General features: G+C 42.1%; 1 long non-coding RNA gene across 1 annotated transcript; it reads left to right on the top strand.

Annotated features, from left to right (window-relative positions):
- The first annotated feature begins 2,827 nt into the window (after positions 1-2,827).
- On the top strand, positions 2,828-9,464 carry LOC115652872. The gene is made up of 4 exons (XR_004000761.1): positions 2,828-2,984; positions 4,738-4,886; positions 5,556-5,602; positions 8,662-9,464. It is a non-coding gene; the product is annotated as an uncharacterized LOC115652872 (long non-coding RNA).
- Positions 9,465-14,506: the final 5,042 nt, after the last annotated feature.

The following is a 14,506-nucleotide window of genomic DNA, read 5'->3' as shown; positions in this document are numbered from 1 at the left end:
GAATTAGGGGTGGAAATATTTCTGGGGAATGCTGAGCACTCTTAAACTCTTGGGTAAAGTATATTTTTGAAGTGCTAAAAGAATAGTACCTGAATGAAAGAAGGTGGTGCAAAGGGGCAAAATCTTAGTGGCACCAGCACTAATAGAGTAGGATTGCTCCCTCACCTCAGTACATATAATAGGAACAGCATATATTGACATACAGTGGCAAAGTCCACAAGAGAAGAAATGATTGAGCGCAATGGAGTATAGTTTGTTTTTCTTACTTAAATCCTTTTTAGATATTAAGTGAACATCTAAGAAAGAAAAGTTTAACAAAGTTACTGCAAGATGGCATCGTAATCAGTTAACAGAAGCAAAAGCAAACAGCTATCCTCAGAGATGTCCAAATGGATCAGGAACTGTTTTAAAAGCTAACAAGTCTCTTTCCCTATGCAGATATCAATGAAAGACTTCTGGGGATTAAGACCTTTGCAACCACTGACAGTATAGTGGCTCCCAAATACACTCACACATAGCTACCTTTCTCCTTGGCAGGAAAAAATCCCCTTTTTGCCCTTTGGTGATTTGGAAAAATGGGGCGAGGCCAGGAAGTGGGAACTGAGGCTGAGCTGTGCTAAGCATTGTGCTCCCTGCCAAGAACTGCAGAAAAACTAGAGCGAATGCAGCATAAAGTTAACGTAGCCTGAAGAGGCATTAACTCCTCTGTGCACTCTGGGATCTCTCCCCTTCCCTTCCCAGGTCACGTTGCTAAGGTGTGGGCTACTGGCAGTGCAGGGGCGGTGGCTTTAGAAAAGGTTGTCAAGTGAGTCATTCCACGCTGCAAGGCCCGTATCCAGGGGAAGACATCTTGCAGCTTGTGTTGGTGTTTGCCCTGCTTCCTCTGTGCCCCTACTGGTGTATTGAGCAGGCCTGTGGGTGAGAGAGGATGTGCAGACTCCACTTCAAGTCAACTGTGGAGTTCTTGCATGCATATGGACCTAAATTCTGAAAATAGTCCAGTTTCAAAACTACCCCAAATTTCCCGAAGTAGTTTTTCTCCATAGTCAAATACCGTTACAAAGGGAAATCCTGTAACTGGATTAATTAAGGTAGGCAACTGCACCAAATGTATGTAAACATTTGGGCTATTATAGCATTACAAATGTGATCAGAATAAACTGCCCCTTATCTTTTACATTCCTGTCACCAAACTGAAGTCAATCAGAATAATTTGCACGTTATAAGTGGCTTTCTACATAATGAAAGTCAATTAAGGTGATTAAACCAGAGTTGTTAACTGCAGGTTTTCTTCGCTGATGCTGTTCTTGATGTGCATTCTGTACAGTTTTCAAGTTAGTGAAAGTGCATGGAGAGGAAAGGATTTTTTTTAAGGCAGTTAAATTGCCTCTAATTAGCAACACTGTAGTCAAAACATAATGAGTGGATAATAAATTTATATTTGCATAATAGCAATGCTACCAAAATGTACTTCAGATAAACTGAGTTAGATTATAATTAGAGCTGTGTGCTGGGAAAGATAATCCTTTTAATTGACAATGCAAAGTTGATGCCAATGATAAGGGGATTGGAAGCTGCAAGATAAATCCAGGGTGCAGTTTGCAGGTCAGCATTATGGGAACAGGACAGCACAATTCAGGGTACACATCAGAGGACTGTAAAAGCAGCAAAGAGTCCTGTGACACCTTATAGACTAACAGACCATTCAGAAGACTGTACAGTGAGCTATGTGAATAATGGATTTTTCAGTTAGCTGGCAATGCTGAAAAATAGAGAAAGAAATAATAATTTAGGGTTGAACCAAAAGGACATTTTTCAAAATTTTTGGCAAACCAAAAAGTTTTTTTAAAAAAACAAAGTTGCTTTGGGTCAAACAAAATGTTTTGGATTTGACAAAATTGAAACATTTTGTATTGATTTTGACCAGTTTACAGTGTTTTGGGTTGATTGTATTTTAAATAAAACTGAAGGAAATTTTGAAACAAAAAGTTGTTTCAAACTGAAAAATCTAAATGTTTAATCTGACAATGTCAAAGCAAAATATTTTGCTGTTTTGGGATTTTTTTGTGGGGGGAGCATCTGAAACAGTTTAGTGGAACATACACAAATTGGCAAAACATTTCAGTGTTACTAAGTCTGCATTTGTTGCTGAAAAAAAGTTTTGGATGAAAAATGTCACTCAACTCTAATAACTGAGTGCTTGTGCAAACATCCTACATTTCCTCCACAGCATGAGAAAAACCATGAGGCCAGATGATCACCTTCGATTTATAAGCACTCACACTTCCCTTAACATTTGTGCTGTTGACCACAACAATATGAAATGAAATATAGTTTAAAATAATGTCTGTGCTGAGTATCTGGCTATTGCCATTACTGCATCACTTGTTATCTTTATTTATCATGTGGTAGAATCAAAGGCTGCAATCTGGATCAGGGGCCCACCGTGCTGAGCACAGTCCAAACATACAAGAAGTCATGGCCCCTGCCTCAGACAGCTTCTAGTCTAATTTAAAACCCATTGTGGCTAGAACTGAGTGAATTCTAGGCAACCTCTGTAATTAAGGTGAAACAAAAAGTTGTGATGAAAAGACATTGGTCTTTATTGCCTGGTGCCAGTTCCTTGACATGGAGCTCACATGGGTCAGGTTTACCTAAGGTTAATACCTAGTACTAACTGACTCCAGTGGCTACTGTTCCATTTCCTCTTTATAAAAAAAATCAAATGAAAATAAAACACAATTGTAGCCAAACCCAACCAGCACAGACTAACCTGTCAGTAAATACTGCCTCTTTAACTCAATGGCTTTTTCATCACACAGCTACTTGTCCTTAAAATGGTTCCTTCTGCAGAGTGACCAAGATGAATCTTCTCCCGATACCTGTGACCAGATGGGACATTGTGTTAGTGCTGTCAGCACAGGAGCACTGTCAGAAGCATTTTGTAAGCCCACAAGAAACAGAGCTACTGTCTCCCTAAAGAAGTGAGTTTTTTTACCCACAAAAGCTTAAGCCCAAATAAATCTGTTAGTCTTTAAGGTGTCACCAGACTCCTGTTTGTTTTCATTTTGTTTAGACATGTCGCACAGCTTCTATAGGCATGACCCCAGAATGGGTATGACATATGACCTGCTTGTGGATGACATGCTGTTACCTGAGCAGTTTTCCAGCCATTTTATGTTTGTAATCTCTCCCATACAATGGGGATAACCATGGGGCATTCTTGTTGTAGTATTCCTTCTGTCTTAGTTTCCTGGTGTATTACTGTTTTGTAACTACAGAAGTAGGTTCTAGGGATTGTGTCCTCCTGTCATACGCTTGAGAACTCACGCTCCCAAGGAATGCATTGTGGTTCTCTGGTGGCCTTGGGCCTGCCACAGGTAGCAGTATGGAAGATTTCATTCTCTCTGATTTCTTAGCAGACCTGCCAGATGTCACACATCTCATATAGCAAGTGTGAAAAACTGGGACACTATTTTCAGAGGGGATGTATAGTTGCCTATATAAGACAAGGTCCTTAATATCAAGGCATCTGGTCACTCTAATCTCACGTGACACGCATAACTTCAGAGGCTCCACACCTTCCTCACATCTGCCTCCTGCACAGCTGGATTCTCATGCAGTGACTCCTCCCAGCCACTAGGGGCCAAGGTGCTTTCTGCCTCAACTCTCCCTAGTCACCATGGAGCAGCAGCTGGGAAGAGCAGGGAGGTAACAACAGAGATAAATGGTGGGGAGGGCCCTGCCCTCCCAGTCCAGGCCCTGCCACCCACCCAGTCGACAGAAGAATTGTGTGTGTATATATATATATTTCAACCTGCACTAATAGCAGGAGAAATATGACTGCATAAATTGTCAGTGAGAACTGGGTTTTGGCAAATTAAAATTTACTCTTGCAGCACTAGAAATAATGAACCATAAACAAAAGGTTTTAATTGTTTCAGAGACTTTATTAGCGTATACAGTTTTTATTACAACCAAAAAGAAATATAGAAGAGACTAATTATAGAAACAGAAATAATTATGTGCATAATGCTTTCAGTCTTAAGGAGTTGTTACTAACATGGTAAGATTTTTTTTTTAAGTACGTAACTTTTATATTGACAATGACCTCTTAAAATACATTTTGTTGCCCATTTCCTTTACAAACAGCAATGTAAAAGTTAGAAAACTGATAGGCAGAATATATTAAATGATAAACACACTGTTTCCTTTGGCCTACTATAAGAATTGTGACACTTCTACACTGGTATCTTAATGTTATATTTATGAATCTTTCTTCCTTTACAGCACTGTCTCCAATGCTTGGAAAATTGGAAAAGGTGGCTGAGCTGAAAGAGAAACCAAAACTGTAGAAAAGGAGAAAGAGACAAAAAAAGAAGGAAACTGGAAATAAGGAGTGACAGTGAAAGAAGAGATCAAACTAAAAGGACTTAAACTAGTTTTGTGATTTGGACATTAACGATGTCTCCCAATCAGCAGCAGCTATTTCTTGCTGTTCTTCTAGTCTTCAGTGGCCATGTCATGGGTAACAACCTGACGACTGGTAACCTTTCACAAGTTACATGTTCAATTTCAGGCCATGATCCTGCTGTCATAGGCACAGCCTGGGACTTCCCTATTTCACTAAAGAAGTTAGACATTCACATGCATTGATTTTCAATAGGAGTTGTGTGCCTACCTCTCTCTGACCCTTTTTAAAATGTTTCTTTAACTCCCTATTTGTCCTCTAAACAGTTCCTTCTCAGAGGCCCGTTCAATGGCTGAGATGAGTCCTGGAGCCTGTGACCAAGTGGGTGTGTATTAATGTTGTCTGCACAGGAGCACTGTCAGGAGCATCTTGGAAGCCCGCAAGAAACAGAGGAATTGTCTCCTTTCACTAAATGGTGGGTAAGATGGGACCTAACTGTGTTTTATTTGAAGGAATATAAGTACCAAGAAGGTAGTGGGATGGCTTAAGAGGGCAGAGGGGACATAACTAGGAGTATAATTTAATTAATTTAAGAAAGGAAGCATATAAGATGAGTGTCAGGACAAATCTTCCTAGCAGTGAAGCTGAACAATAGAATATTCTCCCAAAGGAAGCTTGAGTCACTTAAAAGTTTCTCCGGCCATTGCACCAGACACACACTGTCCTTTGCATAGAGTATAGATGTTATAATAGATCTTTTCCATCTCTAACTTAAGCTATAAAATCAGTAATGGTGAATCTTCTTGAATGGCGAATCTTCTTTTCCATCTCTAACTTAGGCTATAAAATCAGTAATGGCGAATCTTCTTGAATTCTATAGAAATAATTATTCTTTGTGAGGAGCTTTTCTTAGCACTCGGCTAGTTTGAATGGACACCTCATCCTCTCTCACCCCCACCCCCACATAACTGGCTCCATGCCTTTGGGGCAGGAGAGAGTCTTCCACAGAGAGGAGTACTATACTAATGTAGGGCTTCCGTTTGGACAGGAACTGAGTCTACTGCAGAAGCAGCACCCGCTCCACATGTGGAGGGAGGAGGTGGCAGCCCCTTATGTTACTTTGCAGTATTCCTTTCTCTTCCAGACCTTTGAAACATCAAATGTCTTCATCATCATGACACCTACAAGGAGGTGAGCATGTCTTACACCTCAGATATTTTTGGTGGGGACATTTGGAGGGATTCTCATGAGTTATGTCTGTTCAGGATGAGAGACGCATTTGTTCTCCCTGCTGGTAAAACGTGAAGATCTTTGTCCATACGCTACTGTGCTGGACCGGAATCGCAACCTTCAGGGGGGCACCATTTCCAAGGATGACAGTAAAGATCAGTTAATTTTAGCCCGTCTTGTAGTTTTGGTACCTAAACCATGTCTCTCAGGATGCCACCTACAGTTTCCTAGGCCACTTATTTTAGTTCCCTGTCTCCTCATCCTTGCCCTACCTGCATTGCTAAGCACAGCTTTGGTACTTCCCCATGTGACAGAGTACTAGGATCGTAGAGCTGACCCAGCACTCTGGTCACTAAGATACAAGTTATTCCCATCTCCCACACAATATATTTAATTGTAGGGGATGGGAACTCAATAGCTTAATTAGGCAGGGGATTAGTGAGCTAATGAGAACAATCAATCTATCAACTGCAAACAGTTAAAGGACAGGAAAGACATGCAAGGGAGAAGGCTGGCAGGGGCCAGGGGAGACAGGATCTCAAGATGAGGGTAGCTTTCCCTCTCCTTCTCTGGAAAGTGGGCTAAGGGGGAGTTTACTTCCATATACATGTTGCTGCACAAGGCTGAACTGGTGGAGGGGACTCAATAAATAACAATAATAAATAGTGGTGCTTACAAATGCACAAGTGTCCAGGTTGTTGGAAGTGATCCAAAGAGTGGAAAAGCCAGTCCATCACACCCCAATATCAAACCTTTATGCTTTAATTTCTAATTCCCTTTCCATTTACCTAGCTCCTTGTCCCTCAAGTTATAGCTCTCCCGGCTGCTGTATTGCTGGAATGTCTTTTTTTCCTGTGGTTCTTCACTGGTAGACCGCAGTCAGCTGGTGGTTGGATACAGGCAGCAGACACTGATTGTAGCTGAATATGATGGGGAAATAAAAATTTCTAAAGACAAAACAAATTTGGCCATAGATGAGCTGAAGAAAGAAAATTTGTCCCTGGTTCTCTCCAGTGTCACCAAGCTGATAGTGGTGATTATACATGTAATATCTTCTGTCTATCAGAAAGAGCGAGTGTGAGCATCACCCTCAAAGTTAATAGTGAGGAAAGATTAACATCATAAATGTAAATGGCTTTGTTGCTTCTCACATTTCTCCTTTCCTCATGTACTTTTATAACCTCTTCCTATCCACTCTGCAACTTTCTATATATCAGCATTACCAGCTTAGGAATTAAATTCACATATATGAGGGTTGTCAGGCTACCTAACGTGGTTGTGAAAGGTTCGGTCACAGAGACCCCCTTGGGACTGTCACCTGATGTGCTGAGACTACCTCTGAGCCTGTTTTCCCTGCCAGCTTGGGATTTCAGAACCCTGCCTTGTTGAGCCAGACACACCAGCCTACTGCAAACCCAGGTCTGAACCACATCCCCCAAAGCTGCAGACTTAATTGAAAACAGCTTAAGAAGTGCTCTTACTTCCAGCACCCAGACACCCAACTATCAATGGGATCCAAACCCCAAATAAATCCATTTTACTCTGTATAAAGATTAAACAGGGTAAACTCATAAATTGTCCTCCCTCTATAACACTGATAGAGAGAGATTCATAGAGTCTAGGACTGGAAGGGACCTCGAGAGGTCATCGAGTCCAGATGCCCAGCTGTTTGCTCCCCCAGGAATTAATTACTTACACTGGGTTAATTAATAAGCAAAAGTGATTTTATTAAATATAAAAAGTAGGATTTAAGTGGTTCCAAGTAATAACAGACAGAAAACAGTAAGTTACCAAGCAAAATAAAGCAAAAGATACATGTCTAAGCCTAATACATTTAAGAAACTGAATACAGGTAAATCTCACCCTCAACGATATTCCAATAAGCTTCTTTCACAGACTAGAACCCCTTTCTAGTCTGGGCCCAATCCTTTCCCCTGGTACAGTCCTTGTTCCAGCTCGGGTGGTAGTTAGGGGATTTCTCATGATTGCAGCCTCCTTTGTTCTGTTCCACCCCCTTATATAGCTTTGGCACAAGGCAGGAATCTTTTGTCTCTCCCCACTCCTCCTTCTAAATGGAAAAGCACCAGGTTTAAGATGGATTCCAATACCAGGTGACACGGTCACGTGTCCTGTGAGACCCCAAGCCTTCATTCTTCCTGGCCTGACTCACAGGAAGCCTTGCAAGTAAACAGAGCCATTTACAACCAATTGTCCTAGATGATGGGAGCCATCAAGATTCCAAACCACCATTAATGGCCCACACTTTGCATAATTACAATAGGACCTCAGAGTAATATTTCATATATCTAATTTCAGATACAAGAATGATACATTTATACAAATAGGATGACCACACTCAGTAGATTATAAACTTCGTAATGATACCTGACAAGAGACCTTTTGCATGAAGCATATTCCAGTTACATTATAGTCACACTCGTTAGCATATTTTCATAGAATCATATGGAGTGCAACGTCACAGTGGTACCATGATTCCTATTTCAGAATCAGGGTGTGCGTATCCAATGTAGGGTTCAGCCCTTCTGAGCCCAGGGCTCATATTTAATTTCCGTAGCATGGACAGTCTTGGCATTTGGGAGCAGGATGAAGAAGCAATTTTTCATTTCTCCCTCACCAAACACATAAGACTTTGGTCCATCATAACAGGATTTGGGGGAGGATTAGTGAAATAAACTTTGGGTGTAGCATCCAAAAAAATCAAGTGACTCACTTTACATTGATAGTAAAGTGTGTTTGCAGTGGCAGGAGGTGTTAAGCTCTTGGCTTCCCCTTGATGAGGCTCTTATGTCCTACTGGAGATCTTGAATTTGACTCCTCTGTGGGGGACTTGAATGCCCTGCGGGACTCTCCTAAATTCCTTGGGCTTGGCTTCTTGAATGGGTGATGGGAAAAGTAGCAATATTTTCCCAGGCCCACTCCTCATGGTGCCAGAAGAAGCTGTCCCTCTCAGTAGATTGGACAGATCTTTAACACATAATTCTCCCTCCCCTTTTTTCCAGGCATTGATGAAACATGAGCTGGTCACTGCCATCAACCTTGTCACTGAACATCAAGTCAGTGTGCACTGAGACGAAGGAACAGTCCACACTTCTGAGTTATTGTTTCACATTCTGCCAATGCAGACAGACATCACTTTATCAGTTATACTTGGTTCCTATTTTTGAGGCTCTCTCAGCAGCTATAAGCTAGAGACTTCATTCTTTTAAAATGAAAGCTTAGATTCTGAAGAATAAAGTGGCAGCATGAAAGAGGTGTTCATGCTGTATCTGTGTGTACCAACTGACTCTGAGCCCTGGCTGGCTCCCACTCCTTTTGTAACAGGGTAGTCTGCCCTTTTAAGAACCCAGGGGCCAGCCAGCCCTATTAAGGAGAAGATCCCAACAAGCAAGCGCTGGGCATCATCGGATCCAGCTGGATGGTATCCAGTGATTAGGTCATATGATTGCCAGCTAGGGGATATAAATGAGGGCCCCAGAGCCACCAGGGAGCCTGAGACCAGGAGAGGGCTAGGAGAATGCTCCCCTGTGACAGCAGCAGACAATTTCTAGAGGGTGAGTAGATTCCGTAGGACCTCATGGATTGGAGAAGGTCCTGGTCATTAAGCTGCCAGAAGGCCCCTCAATCTTAATGGGAACAGGCCTGTTACTTGCTGGTGTGTGTGTGTGTGTGTGTGTGTGTGTGTGTGTGTGTGTGTGTGTGTGTGTGTGTGAGAGAGAGAGAGAAAATAATCAAGGCTTTGCAGTAAGGGCTACAAATTGAACTGAACATGGTTGTCTGTCCCAGGCTGGTGATTGTGTCCACCAGCCTACACCTGTGCTCAAACAATTAAACTAAAACCCTCTCCTGTAAAGGAACAACGGGTAATGTCTATCTGCATGTATTCCATCAGGTGGCAGTGACACAAAATATTACATACCATAGTTAAAGAAATCAATTAGTCATCAGCAAGAGCATCCTTTAGGCTGCCTGGGGTCCTTGGCACTCTCTCAAGAAGGAGGGAAGGGCTAAGATTGCAGCTATTCCAGTGTCTTCTCTGCCAGCAGAGGTAAATGCTAATCAAGAAGGGATATTGGTATGAACTGTAAGGCAGATTTGTGCTGTTCATTTTCTTGTCCAGAACCCTCTTCTCCCTGCATGGAAGGTGACACTAAGTCATTAGTAATTGATGATGCCCTTCTTGGTGCATGCTCTGAGGACTGCTGGCTGAGTGGATCCCATTCTGACTGACCGGGAAGATTTCCTGGACCCAGGGGCTGCCATGCAGGACATGCGCAGATCCAGTAGGAAATGAGGCTTTGGGCTGCTGTTTGTCTTATACTGAAGACTTGGTAACTTGCTTCCTTCTGTGGCAGGTATTTATCATACCAGATGTTGATAGGGAGTGATCACTGAACTGTTCTTGTGGCTCTTTGAAGTTTGTTTCTGCAATAATGATTGGGTGCGCAAGAGAGGCCAGTGTTTCCATGGTCACAGCGCTCTCTTAAATGCTATGCAGCTGTACCTTTTCCTTTTATTGTTTGAGCAAGAGGTTAGGAACTTACTTCCCATCATCAGTTTGAATGTGATCTCTCATCAGACACTCAACTCACCTGTTATAGTCTAATCATTCTTTATCAGATATCATGTTAGTGATTTCACTTGTGACATCATAAGAGCCTTCTATTATTATCCTGGGCAAAGCAGAGTCCAGAATACCACTCTAATCCTGCAGTATTATTACTCTGTACTTCAGCTGTGGCATCACAGTCTCTCCATGTATGATTAACTTCAGAATAATTTCTTAATTCAGAAGTAAACCTGCTCTTGATTTATATACTCAGAGATGCCGAGCAGACCATTCTAGTGTGGACTAGATTTCTTTTTGTTCGTTTGTTTGTCTGTAAAATTTCCTAGTGTTCCTATTGTTCCTACAGCTCCACTAGGGTGAGCACTTGTCTAGGTATGTCACTGGTGACTTCCAGTTTTTAACTCCCATATTGGCTAGAACTGTTCTAGTAGGGCTAGATGACAAGATGGTTAGACTTGTCCCATTATTATCACTGCTGGAGGCAGTGTTGGAATATGCATTAGTACTGAATGCAGTTCTCAGGAAGATGGTGGCTCACCTGACTGGAATTTCTGACTGTACAAGTCCTGTGCACAAGGATGCACCAAAGTGTACTTACGAGCATTAGTCTCCATTCCAAGGATAATCGGGGTAGTGACAGTATACCTCAGGGAAGAAGTATGACCACATCCCAAGTCATGTAATAATGTAAGTCATTACATTATGGAAAGGAATTTCCCACTACATGTGGGAGAGGGACATAAAAGGGTGTCAGGATCCATTATACACTTGAAATACCTCCCCCCGCTCTCCTCCATGCAGTTTTAGCTTTCCAGAGAATCTTCTACACTGCAGGACTGTGAACCCTGAACAGACCTCTGCCTTGAAAACTGCCCTTAGAAAACTGGATGGATGACACCTGAAGAAGGGGCTGTTTTTAGGGTGTGGAAGCCCTTTTTCTCACCACCTGTCAATTCTGTGCTGCCATTCCATCATTATTCTACTTAGCCTTTCAATGTGGCTACTATCAGTGTATGCACTGTCCAGTTTTCCCTCTCATCTTCCCTCAAGCCCCTCACTGCTCCAACCCCAGAAAATCACAGCTGGGAACCAGTTAACCAGCCATTGTCACTAGAAAATAGTCTCCTAGGTCTTATCACCTGGGAGAGACACAGAACAGATTCACCTTTAAGAATAATCTCACTTGCTACCGATTCTTTGCTTCTGAAACCACTGCTGAAAGAACACTCCTCTGACGTTTACAGCTAACTGTTTGGAAATAACAGTAAGTTCATAGAGAGCTGCCTCACTCACTATCTGAACCCAGGACCATTCTATCACTTTATAAACGAACCCAGGACCAGATGAGCCATTCCACCCACACACATACACATTCAATGCAAGAAGCACCTTTTGATGTTGCTACACTACAGCATCTTAGAGTCTTAGCTGGGGTGATTTTTTTTTAACTGTCTTTTTGCAGCTTCATATTAGCTACTGTAGCACCAGGCAGTCTCACAGCATGAGAGGGAATCTAGGAGGAGTGTCACAGCTATGATAGATTTTTCCATTAAGCATCAGTTGTAACACTGCAGGAGATATTTAACCTAAGAGGACCATTAAAATCAGGACAGATCTGAGCTCACACAGGAGTGATGCAATTTTACTTTTGCTCTGACATCTATAAGTCAAGGCAGCATAAAGGATGAATACAATTCCTGACTCTGAGCCATTCCTACCCTTCCTTATCCCCATTTTCTGCTTTCTGTGCTCACAGCTATAGAAAAAGAACAGTCTCCTGGGGAACACTGTATGACTGGAAAAGATAGTGTTCATTGTACTTTATTGGTGGGTCCCTGTTTGACAACAAGCTGTTTACATATAGCACAGATCTAGTTTTCAAATAAAAGGAAAGGATTGCAGTGCTGGAGCTAAAGCAGGTGTTTGTGTGTGGGGGATTGAAAAACAGTTGACAGGGGCATGATACAAAACCCACTAACGTCAATAGAAAGATTTCCCTCGCCTTCAAAGGCTCAGGCCTGTGGTTGGTAATTGTCATATGCAATGGAAATAAGATACATTCAGATTCTAGGGCCAGAGAACTTATTTTGCTTCTGCCTTTGCTTTTCCTTTTTAAGTTGATGTTAAGGGGAAGGGAGAAGAGGCTCAGGTTCTGTTACACTCTGCAGGTAGTGGCAGACACTATTGTCTTTTGTGTTTTCTAGACTTTAAAAAAGAATGTTAGGAAAAAAGGCACTGGATGGGCCAGGAAAATAAACAATTATAAATCACACTGAAATGGTTAATTTCAAATAAGTGTTTGTTTCCCTGCCTACCCTCCCTCAAGCTAGTGCTCCAAAGTGTGTGTGTGTGTGTGCGCGCGCGCATGTGCGCATGTGCGTGCAAACGCCTGGCTCTCTTCTGCCTTCCATCTTAGTCATGAACACTTGTGCAAAACTGGCTTAAAATGCCACAGCCTGCACTCGGCCATAGATAAGAGAGAGCTACAGGAACTAGGTGCAATTTTCAGTCAGGGCCATGCAGCACAAGTGAGGGCTGCACAGTTGACAAAAGATCTTCCCTACCACCTCCCTATCTTGCCCCCTTATCTCTTGTGTAAGGGGAAGGGTTGGCATAGGAGGCAGCTGTGCTGCTTCCATCACCTTTAGGCTAGTGGAGAATTCTCTTGAAGGAAGGGATTCTCCACTGGGTTCCTCTGACCATTTCAATGGGCGGGAGTATCTGGCCTTTCTCTTTGATCTGGTTGCATTTCATGCCCCCTTTACACAGGTATGTACGACTACACAAAGTGCAATACAGAGAAAAATCAGCTTCCAAATGTAGTAGGGGAAGGGGAAAATAAATTGTTTACAACCAACTACTTTGTTGGGCTCTAGTCCCCAGTAGGACTATGTGTGTGTTTTCAGTTTTGGGGGGGTGATTTTGGTCATAAACATGATGAAGATGGTTTTATATATAGAAACATGGACACTGCAGTACACATACCTTCAACTTCCTTATTCTTACAGACAAAACATTTTACTTGGGCCCAGAACAAGGCCTGAGGATGGTATAAATCCTTGAGCCAAGGAACATGGAGGTGTAACGTTTCCTTCTGGTGATATCTGGACCAGTGATCTGCTAGGCCTCTCCAATCCTTGACTCAGGGAGCCAGCCTTACCCTGCTCTGCTGTGAGAACCCCCACTCCTGGGCTGTTCATGCACAGCCTCTGGCATGGAAGCTGCTCCCAGCTACGTGCAAGCGAATGGCACTAGCACTGTACAAATGTAGTGAGCTACAAACAAATGGAAAGCTATTTATATGCTGATCACTTCTATTATCTTTCCCTATCCCCAGAGCACTCTTTGTACTATGATAAAATTGAATAGCAGCTTGTTGTAAGACTGAGGCATGAGCAAATCTGTGCTGAGTGGTGATCAAGTTGGATTCAAGACAAAGTTCTGTCATGTTAAATCAAGATGGCTGGATATAATGGTATTTCTTCCTGCATCGTACAATATAAAATGCCATTCATTCTAAGTACAGTGATCCAGTGCAAGACAAATGCAGTGTCCCATTGAAGGTTTCCAAAAGTAAATGACAAGAAATTGATCAAAGACAGAGAAGAAAAGTTGTGCTACAGTACCCAAGTAAAAAGACTAGAAAGGTGAAAGTGCTGCCATCTCTTTTGGGGTCCATCAAGGAAGATTTCTGTTCCTGATGATGATGTCTAAAAGTTCCTGAGCTTCTTGGAGCCCATGACCTGCAGCCACACTGAGGAGATTTTCCACTTCCCTAAAGAATACACAGTCATTATCAAGAGAAGAAAAGTTTAAGAACAAAAGTACACAGATAGGAATGAATTAGCTGTGCTGCCTTTCTCTATATTCAGGCTTTTATAACAGCATCCTTCACTGTAACAGTGAAGAACTTCCTAAAGAGTTAATTGTCAACATCACAATGCCCTAATTTCCTCCCTACTTCTCCCAAGGTCTTTGGAGCTATGCTTTGTTGTGCTTTCTAACTCAGTGGAGTTACAGCTGGGCTGAATTTGTATCACTGATCACTCTAAATACACTTTTCATACAACTGAGTACCTAACTCCACCAAATCTAATGCAGTGTTGTTGAAAGAGAAACATGCGGAAGAGATTTATAACACACCGTAGTTTCAGATCATATGGCTTTGTTCAAATCCATTTTTTCCCAGCTTTAGGTCACTTGATTTTACACTCCCGAAGCTTTATTTTGAGTTTCAGGTTTGAATGAACCAAAAAACTCCAAAAACAAGAAACAAA

Source organism: Gopherus evgoodei, chromosome 5, assembly GCF_007399415.2.
Source record: "Gopherus evgoodei ecotype Sinaloan lineage chromosome 5, rGopEvg1_v1.p, whole genome shotgun sequence".
Classification (NCBI taxonomy): domain Eukaryota; kingdom Metazoa; phylum Chordata; order Testudines; family Testudinidae; genus Gopherus; species Gopherus evgoodei.
This window is presented reverse-complemented; position numbering and strand designations above follow the sequence as displayed.